This window comes from Polypterus senegalus, chromosome 11 (assembly GCF_016835505.1).
Source record: "Polypterus senegalus isolate Bchr_013 chromosome 11, ASM1683550v1, whole genome shotgun sequence".
Classification (NCBI taxonomy): domain Eukaryota; kingdom Metazoa; phylum Chordata; class Cladistia; order Polypteriformes; family Polypteridae; genus Polypterus; species Polypterus senegalus.
In genome coordinates, this window is record NC_053164.1 from 99314536 (window position 1) to 99337303 (window position 22768).

The window sequence follows — 22768 nt, forward strand, 5'->3', positions numbered from 1 at the left end:
TTATAGTCTCCCTGCAAACAAAAAATGTCACTCCTATAAATGTGTAAAGCTTCTGCATTTCAGATATTACTTGATTAAAAAAGTAAGATAAGCTAAGGTGCCGACAAGGGTCAATATCCTGAACATGCAATAGTGTAAAAACCTTGGTGATGAAATAGTAATAAAAGAAAATTAATTAGAGAATATAAACACGTTTTATTCTGATAAAACACTTGAGGCATCTAAAGCTAAAGCAATGACAATACGATGAGCTACAAAGGAGCATCAAGTTTTGGGCTCTCTGAAGCATTCTAGGTCTTCACTCTCTGCTCCCTTCTCCAGTGGCGAGATCTCAGGCATGCTTTGCACTCTCCTGGCTACTGCCATCCCCATCTCTTCATCATTTGGCCATTGTTCCTCCTCTTCGTTAGCACAAGTGGCAGTGTTTCTAAAAGGATTAATGCGCAGGCGAGACTTGAAGGACATCAGGGACAAGCTCTTGGTTCGGCGCTTATCCCAGTGATGGGGTGGTGGTTTGAAATCCTGTTTCTGCTGAGGCTCTTCATCAAGAGTATCACAAAGAACACTGCGGAATATGCGAGACACCTCATGAACATCAGGCTCATATTCTGTCACCAATTTGCGAAATCTGCAGAGGAACAGTTGCAAAATAATTACCAAAAAGGACCTGAAGGTTCAGAGGAGTACATTGTTCAGATCCAGCATGAATGCTTAACCTTCTGTTGAGTTATGAGGACCACACCACTGGACAGTAACTGTGTTCCATTAATGCCATTAAATTCCACCAATGTACCAGGCGTTACCTACTTGTGTTTAACAAGGCTGGCTGTTGCAATATTATATAAAGTTTATACTTTGCCAATTTCCTGAAAGAAAAAAAACATACCTACTGCGGAAGGACTGTAGTAATAAAACAATATAATTTAATGCTTTGATGTAAAAACTAGGAACAACCTGTTCATCCAGTAAACAGCCTTTGTGCTTAGTTGTTTCCTGGTAGGCAGTAATATAATTTCACTCTTTGAAGTGTCAATGCTTATTCAAAGAGTGCCAGTAATGTAATTCTAACTGTCTGACAAACACATACAGGTAACAACCTTTTTATCTCCTCAAACTGCTTCTCTAGAAAATATTCTCAGGTTTGGACAGTATACTGGACTGCTGGCTCCCAAAGCGCTTTGTAAATAAGTCTTAGTACAAGTGGATACAATAATCTATTCCTTGGAAAGTATCCAAAACATTCTGCACTTTCAAATGGATTTTAACATTTAATGGCAAAACAAACACTTAAATCTGAAGACTAAGCCTACATGTTACCTAGACATTATTAAATCAACAATTACCCCTACCCTATTTGTGGTGCACACAAAACCTGTTCTTAATACAAACACATTAGCAGGCATTTGGGCCTAATTTCCTGTTTGTAAAACCATGTGTTTATTTAAACATCCATGATATACCTGCATTGTCTAGTGACAGCACAGAAGGTGATTTAAGTTCATTCGTTAATGATGTGTTAACATGTTGCAGTGTTATGCTATTTAATCACTGGGGCATTACATTTACTGTTCACTTTTTATTGATTATATCAGAATTCAAGTGTGTCTCAAGTTTACACTTACACTTTGTTAACTACGCCTTTAAACAGCTCAGAAAATTCCAGAAAATGGTGACAAGCCTTTAGGCTATTAGACAATTAGCTTCTGATATCCAGTTATGTTAAGGCTTACTATCAAACTCACTGAGTCTTTGCTTAACATAAAGGGAAAATCAAGAAAACAATTGTAGACCTCCATTAATCTGGTTCATCCTTGGGAACAACTTCCAAACATCTGAAGGTTTCACATTCATCTGTACAAATAGTAGTACATAAGTATAAACATCATGGGGCCACACAACTGTCATACCACTCAGGAAGGAATTGCATTCTGTCTCTTAGAGAAGAATGTACTTTGGCATAAAGACTGCAAATCAATCCCAGAACAGCAGCAAAGGACCCCAATGAAGATGCTGGAGGAAACAGGTAGACCAGTATCTATATCCATAGTAAAATAAGCTCAATATCGACATAACCGGAAAGGCTGCTCAGCAAGGAAGAAGCCACTGCTCCAAAGCCACCATATAAAAGCCAGACTGCAGTTTGCAATGGCACATGGGGGCAAAGATCTTACCTTCTGGAGAAATGGCATCCGGTCTGATGAATCCAAGATGAATTGTTTGGTTCCTCCTTGGTTTGGAGGAAAAAAGATGAGGCTTGCAAGCCAAAGAACACCATGCCAACCATCAAGCATGAGGGTGGGAGTATCATGTTGTGGGGGTGCTTTACTACGGGAGGGACTGGTACACTTCACAAAATAGATGGCAGCGTGAGAAAGCAAAATTATGTGGATATTCTGCAGCAACATCTCAAGAGCTCAACAAGGAAGCCGAAGCTCACTCACAATTGGGCAGCAAAATTTGGCTTCTAATTGAGACATTTGATTGGAACAAAAACCTGCAGCCCATCAGGACTGAAGTTGGAAACCCATGAATTATAGCATTAAAATTATAATTGAAACCCAAACATGACTTCTTTTGTACTGTACGTCTGATACCTGTAACTTTTTTCTTTTTTATAAATGATTGTCTTCTTAGTCTGCCTTTTAACTGTAAGTTCTTACAGTTCTTCATTTTCTGCCATTAAAGCTTAAAACTTATCTTTCTAACTTACATACTAGTAAATGGTGTAACTAATCTTTTTGTTCTGGAACACAGTAATACTAAAAGAGTATTCTGTGATCATTTACCAAGAGCTAAAGAAGATTAAGTCTTGCTGTGAGTCTAATGACTAAAAGACTTGCTCAGACTTGGGCTCAGCATGAGGATGAAGACATTATAAAGCATAGTCTACCCATTTGAATTTCTGGGGCCTCATGTGTAACCCCGTGCATAGAATTCACACTAAAACATGGTGTACAGGCAAAACTGGAAATGTGTGTATGCAAAAAAATTCCACATTCATAAAACTGCATATGCCAAGTTCCACACACATCCCTTTTATAAACCCCAATGAACATTAAATTTAACATACATGCATGTGACAGAGACACTCGAAAGTTCAAGTTCAGAAAGTCGCACAGTGCTCAAAATACAAAAGAAGTAGTTAGATATCAAAGTCACAGTGAAAAGGCAAGTTGCATCCCACTGCCTGTTTATTCTGTTTCAGACAATATTACAAAAGCCAACCCCTATACTGAGGACACAAATCCATGTGGTGATGGTGTTGCTGTGCAGACACCTCTGCCTCAGAAACCGCTTAGCGACCATCTGGCTGTGTGCTCACAGATGCTGTTCTGGAGTCACAAAATACAATAATGGAATAAGGAATATAAAGGCTATATGACGTGATATTGACAACAAATTAAATGAATTGGTTAAAAAATAAGTGCTGCTGTATCTGATTACCTGGTTTTACATTCTGCTAATTACATTCAAGCAAAGTGGCAATGCTGTCCAATTTGGCAGATCATTTGGTGGGTCAGGGTTAGGGTTAGATTCATCATACCGCATCTCTTCAAGTACGGGCAAGCCATGATTATGTGCCACATTATGCAGCACACTAAAGGCTTAAACAATGTGACACATTTGTCCACACTGTGGATATAGAGCAGCACATTAATAGAATGGCAATGCTTTCTATTTACATAAGCAAATTAATTATCTAAAGGCACCTTTATAGTGTACCGTCTCTGCTCTTGTTCTTCTGCAGTTCACCCAAAGTCCCAGCCCCTTGATGACATCACTACAGGTCCACCCACTGTTGATGTCACTTCTGGCCAACACCGATGACATTATTTCCCATACTCAGAATCCATCATACTGCCACATCAGTTCCTGTTCTGGTCATCAATACTCCACCTCTTTCTTTTGTCCACCATATTTAAGCTCAGTTATTAGCCTGTTAGCCAGTTCCATTTTGAACTCCTTCTTTAAAGATGTGTTTTCTTTATTTTTGCAGTATATGGGGAGGTCATCCCCAAACCTTTTTCTGTCTGCTTTCTGCTTTTTACTCCAGTAACATTCATGCACTATAATAACTTTTAACACCCAATGTGAATGTGGTGCAGTATCCTTGGCAGTCATTACCTACCTTAGTATTACAGGCCCACACTGTGAGGGCAGAATCTTCACACAGAGATCCTGTAACTCAAGGAGTTCTCCTGGGGATAACTGGAAGGTGACACGGGGAGGCGATGCAAGCCAGCTATAGTCTACACTGGACCTCGCCGACCTTCCATAACTCGTTCATGCTGTAGCTTCTCACAGCGCTTGAGAAGTGACTCGAACTCCAACATTAGCGTCTCTGACACCAGTTCTTCTGTTGAACGGGGGCTGGGCAAAGGTTGGGAACCCAGAGAGGTAAAGAGAGACCATGGGAACATCTAGAGAGAGAGAGAGTGAAAAGTATTACATGGAGCAAAATTGTTGTTTTGTAAGACTCTTTACTTTTTTCCATATTGCACGTGATAATTCCCTAAGATCCTATTGTTAAAGCCTAGCAAGAGTGCTTGTTAGCACCATCTCAACGCTTCATTAAGATGTGCTCCTATGCCATAATCAGGAGACGGAGATTACCTCAGAGATCTAACAGTATCTATGGATACACCTGAAAAAGCTCTAGTGATCAGTTCACTCCACAGAGTCACCGGAATTACGAGGGCTCACCGCCTTCAGATGCTGTGTTGCTAGGAAAGGGAATACTGCAAGGGTAAACTAGTAAATTGTTTGTCTAAGTATCTGTGAATCGTTCATAGCTTCATATTTCAGATTTTTCCAGGATGTTTTGGTCTTTAGTTTTTCCATCCTAAATATGATAGCTTTTGGTTAGTGCTACTCCCAGCTAGTTTCAGGAGAGAAGGCTCAGTCATGTGTATAACAAAGATCTGCTACAAACCTCTATATTTTCATATTTGTGAAGAAAGGGACTTCATGCAGAATGATGCAGACTTATTTCCATATGATCCATGACAATCTTGGGGTAATAATAATTGTTTACATTTATATAGCGCTTGTCTCACTACTCAAAGCACTCAGCAATTGCAGGTTAAGAGCCTTGTTCAAGGGCCCAACAGAGCACAGTCCTCATTGGCATTTATGGGATTCGAACCGGAAACCTTCTGATGGCCTAGCGTTAACCTAGTTGGAATCCCACCCTGGGCTGTAACATCTATTTGTCCCTTACCCTGCCCTGTTGGTAAAACAACACAAAATTGTGGAAAAATAACGTAATGGGATGAAAAAAAAAACTGTCAAACCCAAACCTAAACCAAAACAAGCTTTACCCCACTTTGCAAGTCACATGATTTCAAGAAACTTAAAGGAGGAAGAACATGACAGCTTGACAGAGATATCTACTTCAGTCAGAACAGCTCTCATACCCTCCATTAGTGGGTTTGCAATGAAGTAAAACTTTGAGAAAAGCAGCTTTTGGTTTTTATGTTGCCACTTTGATGCTGAAACACCCATTATCCAACCCGCTGAATCCAAACACAGGGTCACAGGGCACGAACCAATCCCGGGCAGGGTGCCAACCCACCGCAGGACACACACAAACACAGCCACACACCAAGCCCAATGTAGAATCGCCAATCCACCTAACCTGCATGTCTTTGGATTGTGGGAGGAAACCGGAACACCTGGAGGAAACCCATGCAGACACGGGGAGAACATGCAAACTCCACGCAGGGAGGACCCGGGAAGTGAACCCAGGTCTCCTAACTGCGAGGCAGCAGCGCTACCACTGCGCCACCGTGCTGCCCGATGCTGAAACATTGGCATCTTTATACTGATATTTTTCAAGCTCCTTTCTAATCCAGTAATTTTACTTTATCTTCTGCAGCAGGCTGCCTGATCTGTGATGATAATAATCGGTGGATTGATTATGTCCCAAGATCAATGATTCTACTGACGGTTCAGATGCTGGACCCCATGTTGAGGGTGGAAAAACAAGTCTAGCAGAACCAGATGTTAACTCATCCGCCATGTCTGGTAAAGCAATCAGATCATCATCATTGGACCTGGTTGAAGCTATCTTGTTAAAATAGCTTGTCAGATTGGGTATCTTTTGTGCTAAAGATAAGGAAAAATGCCTTGAAGCTTGTTTAGCCTTGCTTAAATTGACAAACCTGTCTTATTTCAACCAGTGTGAGTTCTAGCAAGGAGGATTAGGACAAATCATGCTCAGTAACTGAGGTAAATAAGCATCACCTTTTAACCTGCTTTATAACAGGCTAAAGATGAAGCTTAGTGTAGTGCTGCGGATGGAGAGTTAATGAAACTCACGTTTGACAAAAAACTCATGTTTGATGTGAAATTCAAAAATTTCTTGAGCATATCCAGTGTTGCTGCATTCTATCCTTTAAATGAATCTGATTTGTTTATTACAAAATGGTAAGCCATTATAAACTAAACTATCCATCGAAAGCAGTAGGAATTAATAATACATAATATCTAAGTTATGTCATTTGGCACTATTGTACCCTTTTGTCAATGAGAGGATATTCTTTGAGCATATTTAGTGACGGGGTGTGGGAGACAGAGGAATGGACTTGCACTCCGACAACATTGGTGGTAGGTGGTTCATAAAAGGAGCACTAGGGCCAAACCTGCTGTCTCCTTCTTTGGCTGCCTTGTGTGTTCTTTGGCTCCTTGCTGTCCTTATTGCTTCCCCCCATGCCTGTGCATACACACATCCCCCATAGTGTTGCGCATCATTTTTACTCAGGGATCAGCGTCGACACCATCTGCCATACTTTTCTCCAGTCAATACAAATCCAGGATCGTATCTGAGGCAGCCACACACGTTTAGCAGTCATTTTCCTGTAAATGTGTCTCTTACAATTCTACCTGAAGTCCCCTCTTCCACATATGCAGGAGTAGCTTTTATAGACGTAATGAAAAAATGCCATGTTTTTTTAGGATCAACTATATGTGCTCTTTTACATTTAAGTCTTATTGAACTTGAAGCTCACATACAATGTAGAGCTTTTAAAACCACAAGACCAAATAATAATTACAAAAAAAGCCGCTTGTCATTTTTAAGAAAATTGTAATGACAATGTTTGTATGTATCTTTAATAATAATAAAGAACAAAATGCTGCACTCATTCATTCAACCTCTTCCTTATTTTCAACAGTCCAACTTGCTCTTTTTTTACTAGAGAGAATTTAAAAAGACAAAATGCTACCTTGAGGATGTTTTGAGGATCAGCCAGTAAAATAGAAACACTAATAATAACAATTGGAAAGGATATCCTGGTATTTTTAAAGATGATTTTCACACAGATGTTTGTGGTTACTTTCAATGCATAAAAAGTCAATTTGCTTCCAACAAACCTGTAGGATCTTTGGGGTTGACACCACCAGTTAAAATACTGTTATAGGACAACTTGACAACTACAGCTTTACAAAAAAAAAACTTTCTATACAAAAGCAACTAGTAAAGTTGTCAAACCCATTAATCATGGCATCAGGGAGTGGCAACACATTGCAAAATGATTAGCACATGCAAGTAAAAATTTCACTGTACCACTGCATATCAGTTTGCTCATTTTTGCATCTGCTGCATTTCTGTGCGGTATTGGCAATGCAAAGAATCACGAAAAGGTCAGTATGCAATAAAGAAGGCTTTTTTTGATGAGTGAAACGATGCTAAATGTATTTATCCAAAGTTTTGTCAGTGATGATGGGTAATGTTCTTTAGGCTTCCCAAACATCATTGGCACAACAGACTGCACTCATGTGTGAATAACTACACCACCCGCTCATTAGAGGTGGACTATGTAAAATTCAAATCATTCAGAACATCAGTGCATAGTTTAATCATTTTAAATGGCATTGGCATATATGACCACTCATCATGTGCAATATTACATTGTGCTGAGTGCAAATTCCTTCAGGAGCAAAATTGGGGCACCACACCAGTAACAGAAGCTACAGCTCTCTTTTTGGTTGTTAAAGGTCATGTAGAAAGACAATTTTCCCTTGGGGATTAACAAAGTATATTAATAATAAAAAAAATAATGTGCAACCTACAGTATGTTTTCAAATAAATGTATATACTACTTCTCCTAGTATGTGCATGCATACAGTGCATCTGGAAAGTATTCACAGCGCATCACATTTTTTTCCACATTTTGTTATGTTACAGCCTTATTCCAAAATGGATTCAATTCATTTTTTTCCTCAGAATTCTACACTCAACACCGCATAATGACAATGTGACAAAAGTTTACTTGAGGTTTTTGCAAATTTATTAAAAATTTAAAAACTGAGAAATCCCATGTACATAAGTATTCACAGCCTTTGCTCAATACTTTGTCGATGCACCTTTGGCAGCAATTACAGCCTCAAGTCTTTTTGAATATGATGCCACAAGCTTGGCACACCTATCCTTGGCCAGTTTCACCCATTCCTCTTTGCAGCACCTCTCAAGCTCCATCAGGTTGGATGGAAAGCGTCGGTGCACAGCCATTTTAAGATCTCTCCAGAGATGTTCAATCGGATTCAAGTCTGGGCTCTGGCTGGGCCACTCAAGGACATTCACAGAGTTGTCCTGAAGCCACTCCTTTGATATCTTGGCTGTGTGCTTAGGGTCGTTGTCCTGCTGAAAGATGAACCGTAGCCCCAGTCAGTGGTCAAGAGCGCTCTGGAGCAGGTTTTCATCCAGGATGTCTCTGTACATTGCTGCAGTCATCGTTCCCTTTATCCTGACTAGTCTCCCAGTCCCTGCCGCTGAAAAACATCCCCACAGCATGATGCTGCCACCACCATGCTTCACTGTAGGGATGGTATTGGCCTGGTGATGAGCAGTGCCTGGTTTCCTCCAAACGTGACACCTGGCATTCACACCAAAGAGTTCAATCTTTGTCTCATCAGACCAGAGAATTTTGTTTCTAATGGTCTGAGAGTCCTTCAGGTGCCTTTTAGCAAACTCCAGGTGGGCTGCCATGTGCCTTTTACTAAGGAGTGGCTTCCGTCTGGCCACTCTACCATATAGGCCTGATTGGTGGATTGCTGCAGAGATGGTTGTCCTTCTGGAAGGTTCTCCTCTCTCCACAGAGGACCTCTGGAGCTCTGACAGAGTGACCATCGGGTTCTTGGTCACCTCCCCGACTAAGGCCCTTCTCCCTAGATCGCTCAATTTAGATGGCTGGCCAGCTCTAGGGAGAGTCCTGGTGGTTTCGAACTTCTTCCACTTATGGATGATGGAGGCCACTGTGCTCATTGGGACCTTCAAAGCAGCAGAAATTTTTTTGTAACCTTCCAAGGATTTGTGCTTCGAGACAATCCTGTCTCGGAGGTCTACAGACAATTCCTTTGACTTCATGCTTGGTTTGTGCTCTGACATGAACTGTCAACTGTGGGACCTTATATAGACAGGTGTGTGCCTCTCTAAATCATGTCCAATCAACTGAATTTACCACAGGTGGACTCCAATTAAGCTGCAGAAACATCTCAAGGATGATCAGGGGAAACAGGATTCACCTGAGCTCAATTTTGAGCTTCATGGCAAAGGCTGTGAATACTTATGTGCATGTGCTTTTTCAATTTTTTTATTTTTAATAAATTTGCAAAAATCTCAAGTAAACTTTTTCATGTTGTCATTATGGGGTTTTGTGTGTAGAATTCTGAGGAAAAAAATGAATTTAATCCATTTTGGAATAAGGCTGTAACATAACAAAATGTGGAAAAAGTGATGCGCTGTGAATACTTTCCGGATGCACTGTATAATTTTCACTTGCTTCCAAGTGCTCTTCACAATACTCACATTACCACATAAATAGTGTTTAATGTGTTACATTCATAAACTAGCAGACGTATTTCCACTTTTGTTTAATTATAGATCATATATAGATAAGTTCTATCTTCTTCATTTTATAAAAATGAAATAAAACTGTAAATGTTTCCAGGCTATCTCATAATGCACCATGCATTCTAGAGCTTGAAGTAGAAACCTGATGGAACTGTTTTTATAAAGGCAGAGTTTTTTTGCAGCCTTTGTTGATTTTTGTAAAGCCTTCGACACAGTTCATCAAGCTGCCCTGTGGGACATCCTGAGACTTTGCGTGATCCCCTCAAGGGTGTTGAATACCATGTACACTGTTGCTGAATAGCCTATACACTGGTACGGTGAGTGCTGTGCAGAGTGGAGGCAGAACCTCTGCATTTTTCCCAGTTCATTCTGGGGTTCGTCAGAGGTGTGTTCCTGCTTCTACTCTGTTCAATGCATACATGGACTGGTAGTTGGACAGGGTCACTGGGTCCAGCGGTAGTGGGGCATCTATTCGTGAAGAAAGATTCACTGATTTTGACTTTGTTGACAATGCTGTGATCTGTACAGAGTGAATGGAGGCTCTGATTGGGGCTCTCAAGAGATTGAGCAAGGAGTCTGAGTGTCTGGGCTTGCGAGTGTCCTGGATAAAAATCAAGATCCAGGCCTTTGATGACCTCTAGGGCACAGCCATCTGCAGTGTGTCTGTCAGTGGAGAGGGTGTCGACAATGTCGAGATGTTTACTTACCTCGACATGACATTCATATCTGTGGTGACTCTTCCTATGAAGTCAGTAAATGTATTCGGAGAGCATGTGGGGCCATGAGGTTGTTGGAAAGGGGCGTGTGGCGCTCCCGATATCTATGCAAAAGGATGAAGGTCAAAGTCTTTAGAGTCCTAGTGCTTCCTGTCTTGCTTTATGGTTGGAAGACATGGACACTATCCAGTGACCTGAAACAGGACTCCTTCGGCATTCTGTTGCTTTGGAAAATCCTTGGGTACCACTGGTTTGACTTTGTGTCGAGTGAGTGGTTGCTCATGGAGTCCCAAAAGGGAAGCATTACCTGCATTGTGGGGGAGCATTAGTTATGGGACTATGACCATGTGGCACAATTCCCCGAGGGTAATCCAGCTCACAGGATCCTCATTGTTGAGGACCCGAGTGGCTGGACCATGCCAAGGGGATGCCTACATAACACCCAGCAGATAGATAGTCATTTTGGGAGGGTAGGACTGGACCGCATGTCTGCCTGAAGCGTTGTCAACCAGGATCCCAAGCTGTTTTGTTATGTGGTGAGCGTGGCAATGTGCTTTACCAGTGCATGCTCCCCAACAAGACCTGACCGGACCTGACTGTTTTTATAACAATACAGTGACATTTGATGAAAGGGTTGATGAAGGGGGAAGTGGCACATGAAACTCAGAGCAACAGAATACATCAACATGTGATTGAAGATAATGAGGTGAGAAGACTGTTGGTCCCCCATGACAATTCACAAGATGTTTGGTTATGATGGGAAAGGTAAAGGTACAGTGAAATTAATATCGCAATATAAGGCAATCTGTCAAATTTGGGCCCCATCGTGAAGTTTCAAGTGCCAGGAAACATTAACATGTGATTGAAGATGATGAGGGGAGAAGACTGTTGGTTTCACATGAGGATTCACAAAGAAGTTCGATTATTTGAAAAAGGATGCTGGTACAGTGAAAGTTGTCTATTAAATTTGGGTTCCACCATGAAGCTTTGAGCACCAAGAAATGTCGAGGATTCATGAAAAGCTGCTGGTAGTCTATGTTAAAAGTGGAGGAGGTCAAGGTACTGCCAGCCAACTTCAAGCAGTGATCCATTCAGCTTCCCACTTAAAGTTATAGGTATTGAATCTGCAGATGTTTCACTCCTCTGATAAATGTTCTCAACAATTGTTTCTCTGGGTGGTTTAAATTTCACAAGTGTGCACAGTCATGGATGATCTAAGCGTGTTCAGTTAATATGAAACATATTTTATGGAACTCTTTAAGCCTCAATAAGTCCATTGCAAGTGAGAGTTACTCCACTAAGTCTAAATTTCATAAGCTTATTTTGTGAAATACACTCCTTCATTCTTTAAGCTTTTCTTTTTTTCACCTCACTGTCCTGTTGCTTGCAAAAAGTTGCCAAATTTTAGGAACTTGTCTCTGAACAGCTAGGTTAAAGTTCCATATATTTTTCTTAGTTCTTTGAAATTAGATTTTTTAAGCATTCAGAAATGATTTCCTGATTTTTTTTTTAAATCATAGCCAGTTTCCTCTACTCTCTTAGGGCCCTGGGTCTTAAGCCAAGGAAGCCTGTGCTTTAATCTGTTCCTGCCTCTGGAATACAGATGGAAAGCCTTCTTGGTTTTAGTGCATTGCTCACAGATTCAATAGTATGCATTTTTCACCAATTGGTAAACTGTGCTTTTTGCAAGGAGTGTTTGCAATGGAATATTGTTCTACAAATTGTGGCTAATGAGTACAACAACCTTACCTTGAAACTTCAGTCTTAATTACCTGAAAAATCTCTAAGTCTATTTATCATCACCTACCAGCAACAAATTATATACCAAATGTGGTAACGCATTCTTATTACTGCTGCCCCTTTAATAATTGCAATGCTGGAAAAATTTAGAGTGGCTAATGAACCAATGATAAACGTTATTAGGGTATTAGTCTAATTATTGTATTAGCCTAATAGACATAATACAAAAAACTCCATACTGTACATGAGAAGGTATAATTGGAAATTCAACTGAGAGTCTATGACGTAGGAGTAATAATCAGGAGACAAATATGCTGCTCTCACCATAAGTACAGTAGGAGTCTTAGGTACATGAAAGACCTTTAACTTGTGATCTGGAGAATGAAAGAATACACATTGTGCTCATAGAATCAATAGAGCCTTCTGCTGGCTTATTTAATAATTGAGGGTGATCAATTATCCATGACATAACCCACATAACAGATCTGGAAAAATGAACAGAGGACAATGCTCAGTTTCTAGATAGCTTTTTTGATTTAAAGATGTAATGGAATACTGTTTCAGACAACCTACTACTACTTCTGCTACTAATTAACTTCTTTTAATTTATTTGCTATTTAAGGCGCAGGCCCTTTAAATCAGGGCTGAGCAATGAAGGGCCACAGTGGATTCAGTTTTTTGCTCCAACCCAAGTGCTTCTTAAGAAATCATTCATTGTTCATGAAGCACTTATTGCTCAAGTGACTTTTTTTGGCTTCATTTTAGTTGTCTTGCTTGTTAAGATTTTGAACCCTTAATTGCTTATTGTACTCTTTAACAGCTCTATTCATTGTTTTAACTGCTTTTTATTAACAATAAGAGGCAAATGACAAAGGAACCAGCAGTTCTACATCTAGCTTGTCTCCATTTCTACCCGTGTGTATTCATCATTCATGATTTGGTTTAATTAAGTACTCAGAAGGAAACTGAAGGGAAAATAAATAACTGAAAATGATTCATCTATTTTAGGCATTAAATCACTGCATGTATCATTAGAAAGGGAAAAAATCTATGATTTAAGAATGAACTGACATGGTAGAGTTAAACATAAATAAGCCATGAATTAAATAAGATCTGTTACTGGTGAGGATTGGCTTCTAATTAAGCAACTGGCTTGGAGCAAAAACCCTGCAGCCACTGCGGCTCTACAGGAGCGTCATGCATAATGCCGTGCATAGAATTCACACTATAACATGATGTAAGCACAAAAGTGGAAATGTGCTTACACACAAAAAAATCCAGATGCATAAATTTGTGCGAACGCCAACTTCCACATTCTTCTGCTACATAAATCCTGGTCAGCATGAAAAGTAATGCATGTGCACGAGCCTGCTGTCCTGCCCCGTCTCCTCCCAGAATTATGCCTCTTTGAATATGCAAATCAATATAAATAGCCCTGTTCTGTTCTGTGAAAAGGCAATGGCAAAAGCGCAGGGGAATATAGAAGAATTTCAGCAAATACCAAGTGGTGGCAAGGAAAAACGTACTATTTTTTGGTTTAAACAGTGATATAAACAACAAAAGGAAGTTGATCAAGTGACGTAGAGTGTCGGAGAAACTCGAAAGCTCAAGTTCACAAAGTCGTACAGTGCCCGAAATAAAAAAGAAGTTGTCAGATATCAAAGTCGCCATGAAAAGGTGAGTCGTAGCACACCATTTGAGTGTCATATGAAAGCTTATTAGGGTACAGAGGAAAAAAAAATAGGCACACAGTGGGGAAAAAGCACAAAATGTCAACTTTAATCTCTAAATTTCCACTTTAATGACATAGTGTATTTTGTCATTAAAGTAGAACATCATAAACCTCATCTTAAAATTGTTTAATTTACTAGTTTCTCAAATCCCATCGTAACTAAAGTACACGTTAAATGCTTTGTTTTGTATTTGTTCTTCTATGTGCTCTATGTGTGTGAATCACTACGTGCTTCTTAAACAAGCTTTCTCTACCTCTGACAGGACATAGAATCCATTACATTTGTGATATTACAGCTCTCTGAATAATTAAAATACTGAGATGTATACTTGATATCATTTTCATGATGATAGGAGTTAAAGCATGTTATTAAACATGGGAACACGGTGGCACAGTAATTGTTCATACCTCACGCAAAATGCTTGCTGCACCGTGCGTGACCTTCAATGAAATAATTTATTGCGGCAGTACTGTCTCTTTCAAATGTACTAACCTCCAATTCCTGTCCTTCCTTTTCTTTCTCCAAGTAACCAATTGCCACAATCAGCTCTGTAATAGACGTTAATCCATCTGTAAGCTTAGAACACTGATTCTTCAAAACTTTTAAGGAACATTGAAATATCTTCGTAGTACATGTTTAATTATTCCATCCATCTATCATTCCCTTATCGCACCAGCCCCGGCAAGAATACAGTGCAAGGCAGGAACAACCTGTGAACGGAGCGCCAGCACCTCGCTAGCTCTGCGACACCGTGTCCTCACATGTTTAATTATTAACAATATAAATTATTTAAATGAAGTTAACGTTTTATCTATATAATTTAATAAACATATTTTGCTGCACTTCATCTTCAAAATGATATTGTCATCATATGTAAATACACGCTTTATAAAGTGGCTCAGATTGTGCAATATTATAACTGTATCGCAAGTTTACAGTGAGATAATTGTACTTATAAGTACAAAGTGTTCTACAAGGAGCACTTGATGGACTGATTGAGTGCGTTTATAATTCTTGGGATGAAAGTTTCTGAATCGTGGGGTCCGTACAAGAAAGGCTCTGAAGCGTTTGCCGTTTGAGAGCAGTTCAATAGACAGCATGGCTGAGGCAGCGTGTGCTTGATGCTATATACCGATAATTCTCTTTCCAGTCAGCTGCTGCAGAGCTGTGATTCCCCACTCAGATACAGTGATATAAATACTCCTAGTGGTGCAGTGAGAGTAATATGGAAAAAGATGATCTGCTGTGGCAACCCCTAACAGGAGCAGGTGAAAGAAGAAGAAGAAGGTGCAGTGAGAGTAACAAAACTAAAGCAGTTATGGTATTTAGAATAGTTTGACCATTCCGTGGACCATTATATTGTTACAGGTTAATTACAATCAGATGCATTAAACTAATAAACAGTATGCAGTTAATTTCAGTGTATTTATAAAGCCATGTCAGGGATGTGAATCTAAAAAAAAAGGGAAACCACACTGGAACAGTAACACTGCTTTGATGCTGGGTGCCGCCAGTTTGCAAACCTGAGCGGAGAACTTGCGTATGCCAGGGTTGGAGCTACCGTGAAAATGTACGTGGCTTTACGTCAAGTTTAGGTTTTATACATCGCGATTTGAACGTGGAAACGTTCGTAGGCAACATTTTTGTGCGTAAGCACTGTTTATACATGAGGCCCCAGGATTGGACTCGGCCTCCTCGATGTAGATGTTTGCCTACACTGGGCATTTGTACATTAGTGAGAAAATCCCTGAAGGGATGGTAGCGCCACCAATCAGGAGATTTATTACAAAATTGCAGTGACTGCCAGTTTTTTTGCCTTTTGTGCACCTAAACAGCATTCAGACAGCACAAAATGAAATTTAGATATGTACAAGTAAAGATCAGAACAAGCACTATAGAAAGCAGCACCTCTATGTCCGCATGTTGGATTATAGTTTTCTTCAATGAAGGATGACTGATCAGGAAAAACATGCTGTAATAAATAGAATTCAATCTGGGAAAACGTAAACATGGTGTTGACGCCACTGATTGAAAACATAAAACAACAGTATAATCACTTTGAGTGCTGCAGTCAAAGAACTCACTTTTGAAGTTCCAGAACAGACCAAGATTTGTCCCAGTTTTGTTTTGTTCAACATGATAAAACGTTACTACTCTTTTGAATAGAACAAGTTATTCAAATCAATAAGTTTGCCAATCCAACTCATCTAATTTCTCCAAAATAACAACAAATTGAGTTTTGAAGGTCTTCAGAGTAATACCATCTACTTCATTTGCTAGATTAATTACCAACCAGCCAATATTAAAGGGTTTGCAGCTATTATATGCAGGGAGTGCCTATCCTGTGGTCTGAATGTGGATCCCAATGCCATGGCGCTGTGACTGGAACACAATGCTGTAAAAATGGTGTCATCTTTCGGATGAGATATAAAACTGAGATCCTGACTCTCTGTGGTCATAAAAGATCCCTGGAAATCCTTTGTAAAGAGTAGGGTGTATCCAGATGTCCTTGCTAAATTGTCCACCATGGCCCCTAATCATCCCCTGTCTCTGATTGGCTAACTATCTCTCACCCATTAAACTCTAACAGCTAATGTGTGACAAGTGTACTGGTGCAAAATGGCTGCCATTGCAGCATCCACCTGCACATTAGTGGTAGTTGAAGTGGCTCCCCACTCACTGTGTACTCTGAATACCTTAAAAAGTGCTATATAAATGTAATGAATTATTATTATTATTATTATAAATAACCATGCATCTGTTACAGAAACAGTCTGCTTTCTGGAATTCCTTGGTGCAGTTAGTACAAAACACAGAGAGGCCAGATGTATTTTAAAATAGTCTCCCTCATTTTATGTTGCCTAGTTTGAAATACTTTTCCCCAAGACACCACTAAATGTTTCTTATTGTCATTTGTCTCAGTATGAAACACAGTAAGGGTACAAAGCATCTAATTTGTAGAGCCTTCTGAGAAGGATGATGGCATAGTGGATAAACTGTCTGCCTCACTACTGTAGTGGACTGCAATTTGAACCGTGTCCCAATAGCAGCCTATGTTGAGATTTTCCTCTCTTTACATAGACAATGCACAAAGCTATGTGGATTAGTTTAATAAGCAACTCTAAACAGTAATTTTAAACATCCAAGTTTTACAATTACAATCTACAGTTGAAAATCACTTGCTTTGCTTTACTGTCACCTTCTTCCAGCCAAAAACAAGAAAAATGTGTTATAATTTTGTTTAGGGCCGCTCATTATATGTTCTATCTGTGCTAAAAATTAAATATAAAAAATTTAACTTAGCATTAGTATAACATATATATTTTAAAACATATCACATATCACTGACATATACTGCAGTTTCTTAGTAAAATAACATAGTACATTCTCAAATCAACTTAATCTAAGGCAGGACTGTGGCAGAATCAGAATATATGACAGGAGTCAACCCTGGATGGAATGCCAGTCAATGACAGAACCCACTCAAATCACAAACCCAGACAGAGCCAGAGAAGAGATGCCAATTATCCCAATACACTTGTCTTTAGGGATGTGGAAGTAAACCTCATACGAACACTAAGGGAATGTGAAATTCCACACAGACTACATGTGTAACACTAAAAGGTCTCAATATAAAGAAACAGGAGTCAAGTTGTCGTGAAATGTCCCTGACATTACATTTAAGCACAATAAGTATACTCCTTGATGCATGGCACACCTTGATGTCCTATTTGTGTTGTATAGCATGAACAAGTCAAATTGAAAGGTGAATTGGAAACACTAAATTGAACCATGTGCGTGTGTGTTTGTGTTCCCAAGATGGACCGACACCCTGTCCAGGGTTTGTTTCTGTCTTGCTCCTTATGCAAGCTGGGAAAGGCTCCAGCACCCTCCGTGACCCTGACTTGGATTAAACAAGTTAGAAAACATGACAAGTCTTCTTGAATGCCCCTAAGTCACTGTTGCTTTGTGAGACTTGAGGAGGCTCTAGACAGAACAGCTTGGTCACCTGAAAAAGTGCTTGACACACCAGTGCCATCTGTGATCTGATGTTATATTGCCAGGTGGATTGCAATCCACCTTTGACTCAGTTTTCACAAGGTAACATTCCTTCTTTTCAGTTTTATCCAAATTAATTTTCCTAGGGAATGAAACACTACTTAATACAGAGAGAGAGAGAAAGAGAGAGTGAGATGCGTGGATGGGATGTCAGCAAATTGCAGGGCATATAAGCAGTAAACCTTTAAGAAAAAAGCCATAACTGCATAGGAAGGTAGCATGCAACTCCATTCAGAAGAAAAATAAATAATAATTTCATTTTATATAATACCTTTCTCTATCAACCATTATCCAAGAGCACTTTAAAGATAAAGGTGGCACAATGGTGCAGTGGTAGCTCTGCTGCCTTGCAAAAGAAGACCAGGTATCGCATCCTGGGTCCTCCCTGCATGGAGTTTGCATGTTCTGCCCATGTCTGCATGGATTTCCCAGTAAAGTCCAAAGACTTTAGGTAAGGTGAATTGGTAATTGGGTTGTGTGTGTGTGGATGGGTGTATGTTCACCCTACCAGCGTTTGTTCCTGTCTTGCGTCCAATGTTAGCTGGGATAGGCTCCAGCAGCCCCACATGACCCTGTTCAGGACTAAGTGGGTTATAAAATGAAAGACTTTAAAGATATAAAGCTATAGCACAATTGCTTATATTTTGCACTGTTGGTGTAAGTGTATGAAGTGACTTGCTCATGTTCATACAATAAGTTAAATACAAGGATTAAATTGACAACATTGTGGTTTAAAGTTCAACATTGTAGCCAATCAAGCCACGCTGCCAAAAAATTAAATAGCCTGATTGACAGTCACATCCAGGTTATGGCAGTCAGTCAGCCAAATTCTAGCTAATAGATTTGTGGGTTGAAAATTAAAAAGGCACCCTTCCTACAACCAAATCAGGAGCAACCAACCTGTAAGAAAGTAATATGGAAATTATGAATGCAGAAAATTTGTATGTAAAATTCCAAAAAGCCTTGATGAACTTATTTTAAAGATAGATTATTGTATCTGCGTTATTTAATCCACTTATCATTTTAAAAACTTATATTCTGTCTTTCATTGTAATCAAGGTTTCTTTATCTATGTTTTAATGGAGATTTGCACCCTTTTGTAAGATGCTGAGCCTTGCTTAGTTTTTTTCTGATTTGACTCTGTCATTTGTTATTTAAAGAATTTAACTTTTCCTGCTTACCTTTCCAGTATTGCAGTTTGGCAACAGCAGCTGTCCTTCTGAAAGAAGAGGCTAGAATTGTCTTTGTGGTATACACAGTTTGTGATTTCTATATTTGTTTTTGTAAATGCTGCCCTGTGTGCTGCAGCTTGCCCGTCTGAAAGTGCTGCACATCCCCAGGTATCAGTCTATGGTTGCTGTCTTATTCTAATCCTTTATTAATACTTGCTAAGCTGCCAGATTTCACTTGCCTCAGCAGATAAATTCAGTGAGCACTGTGTATGAGGAAGGAAGTCCATACTGTTGCTGGAATAAACTTGCAGACATCATGTGGTTTATTATTCCAAGAAAAGAATTTGCTCTATGAACGTGTTTGATAGCTGAATAAACACATCAGGACAGTGGAATACAAGCAAATTACTTTGTGATACAGCATTTTCTGAACCTGCAAAGCCAAGAAGATGGCATGAAAATAAAGACGGGGTGCAAAAGCCTCTGAATGGCACTGTTAGCTTTCCAGAACTTCAATAAGCTAGTAGGGAAATATGAAGTCACTCGTAATTGAACCAAATATGTAAAAAATGCATACTCAAAAGGAAACAAAACCTAGAAGTCAGTATGATCAGGACCATACAGTTTAAATGACATGCAGTAAGGTATTAACTATTCTTTTATGCATCCATTAACCTATTTATTCAGTCCAGTTAAGGGTCATAGGGGCTGGAGCACCTGGCGCAAGGCCAATACAGAACTACTCATTACAGAACTCTCTCACACTGGGCACTGATCCATTTAAACTAAATATTTTTGCAATATGGAAGAAAACCAGAGAACTTGGAATAAGCGCACACAGACCCAGAGGGATTGTGCAAACTCCTCAAAAATGACAGTGAGATTTGAAATTGGACTTTGGAACCATGAAGTAGCAGTGCTAAGCAACATATGTTAGTAGTTGTAACACACTGCATAAACTTAAATGAACATTGGAAAAGTTTTAAAAAAAATTACATTAAAATTTTGTATTGGGTTGTCCTCAAACTTGATTAATAGTAATAAAATAACATCCTAACTTGTAAAATCACACACCTATACAAGTGTATAGAATGGGATCCCATTTCCCAACATATACACTGCATTAAAATGCACTGCAACTCATTCTTTGGGGTTTTGGGGAACTTGTGGCCTTATAATCTGGCCAACACACATATTTTTGTTTTTAACACATGTGATGGTGAGGGTTGGCTCCTTGATTCCTCTTCAAGAATGGGAGCCTCTTGAACCCAACATTGTCAGTACCATAACCGAGATGAGCATGGCAGATGAGGACAAACCACACTTGGAGCAAGGGGATGGTGTAAAGGTGAATCAGTGCTTTTATTAAAAAACAAATCCAAACCAAATGTTCAAAAAGTACAGTACTTCATCAAAAATAAATAATCCAATAAAAACAAAGGATAAGTGGAGGTTAATAAATCCATTAAAAATGACGTTAAAATCAACTGACAGGAAACCGTCTTTACTAAAAGGCCCGATGCTTTCTTTCTCACTGACAGCTCCTCTGCTTATCTGATACGGGCCTTGCAGCAGAGGAGTTGCCCTAACAGCAGATGCAGCTGACCTTCCTCAGCTCCAGGTCCCTGCTGTCCCATGGCTACGGAAAGGCTCCGACTCCAGACTTCAGCTTGGGTCCCCAACAGCCAGGGCGCTCACACTGGGGCTCTCCTCCCAAGCCTCCTTGACCCCCACTGTCTTTCCGGTATTCCACAGTGAGCCACCTAAAATTCTGGTCACTCCTGCTCCTCATGCAGCTCAGCCAGAGAGACCATTACCAACCGCCCCACAAAGTGTCGGCCATATACCCCTTTCCAGTGCTCACTTCCCAGCTGCCTCCTTTCTCTCCCTAAAGCCTGCTCTCCTTAGCTCACTCACTTCCGCACCTGCTCCTTCCGCCTCCTGCCTTCTTTCTGTGTCAATTAGCACCTCCCGGCTCCAATTAGGGTCATGGACGATCCTGTACCTGTGCAGTTAGTGTAGGGCTGTCCACTCCTGCATTGTGCCTGGGAACCACTCTTGCCATGCTACCATGCCCCCTCCTACCAAGACGTGAGTGCAATGATTATTTATTTAAAAAGATGCAGATCAGCCACAGACCTCCGTTAACCACAATACATTATGCCAAATTATATTTCATAAATTCCAACTGCCATGACACAGCCAAGTGCATCTTTTGTACCTCAGTCTTGATCAGGCTATGTGGAAACCATATCAAGTTCTCCACATTTCTCAAAGATATCGATAATTTTGATCTAGCAGAGATCCTTTCAGTTAAATAACGAATCATTTACTTGAGGAAACTGGTGAATTTATGACTGAAGGCAGGAAGCAATTTTGCACAGAAAGAGTCATGGGAGTCTGAAACAAATTACTGAGTCAGTTGAAGCAGAAACTTTGACAACTTCTAAAAAGTATCTGGATGAGATACTGCGATAATGTAACTATTAGTCAACCAAACAAGCTTAATGAACTGTGTAGTCTGCTCTTGTTTGTCAAACTTCTTACATAATGTTTTGTAGCATTTAGTAAAAATTATTGACAAAAGTTCAAAAGATCTGCAAGCAATAGAAATTTAATGTAATGAGTTCCAGACTGAAACTAGAATGGCAAGTCCCTTAGTAATATGATGTGTGGAGGCCACTCCGTTTCATCGTAGTATTATAGAAAAATGAAAAAACCCTCAGAATGAAGAACATGTGTGGAATTACAGTATTCTAAAGGAGGGTGAACTTTATAGTTCTTCCTAATTATATGTTATGAGCAACAGATTTTAGAGTTTGGGTGCTATTTAGGGGAGCTCTGTTTGACTGTGAAGTAAAATAGACAGAGAAGTTCATCTGATGTGAGGGTTCTTTTAGCCTGGCCATTTGCTTGCTCACTGAATTCACATAATTAATTTAGATGTTTTGGAATCTGAATCTATTCCCTAATGTCATAACTATGGAAGAGAAATATGTTTCCGTTTAGTAGAATCCTTCTGCTAAGCACTCCTTAAACATTTTAGATAAGCAGAAGCAGAAGTAGAAAAAGTTTAAAATGACTATTTGTATTGGCCAAATAATTTTTTGCACTGAAACATTTTCTTATTAACACATTTCTTCCCCAGTCCCTTTTTTGCACACATTTTTAAACATCTCGTAAATGAAAGATTTACTAGTCAATGGAAATCACTTTGTAATCAATTACAAGTCTTCCCACCTACAGGACTCGAATCTACATCCTCACCATTATTAGCCTTAGTATGGAGTTGAAATCTGTGACCTATGAGAATATTTCGATGTTTTCACTCCATAATTCTATTATAGTGTACCCTGTTTATGACTGTTAACTAAAATGAAGTATTTCTTCTTTCTAGCACATGTCTACTAGCTTTGCATTCCATTCATGTCAGGCAAGACTCCTCTTGGTTACTAAGACCACTCTGCCACTGAAGGTCACAGCCTGCTGGTCTTA

The 22768-nt window shown here is 39.6% G+C and overlaps 1 pseudogene; it reads right to left on the reverse strand.

Moving 5' to 3' along the window:
* Window positions 1–221: 221 nt before the first annotated feature.
* On the reverse strand, window positions 222–19436 carry LOC120539795 (annotated as a pseudogene).
* Between the last annotated feature and the right edge of the window lie 3332 nt (window positions 19437–22768).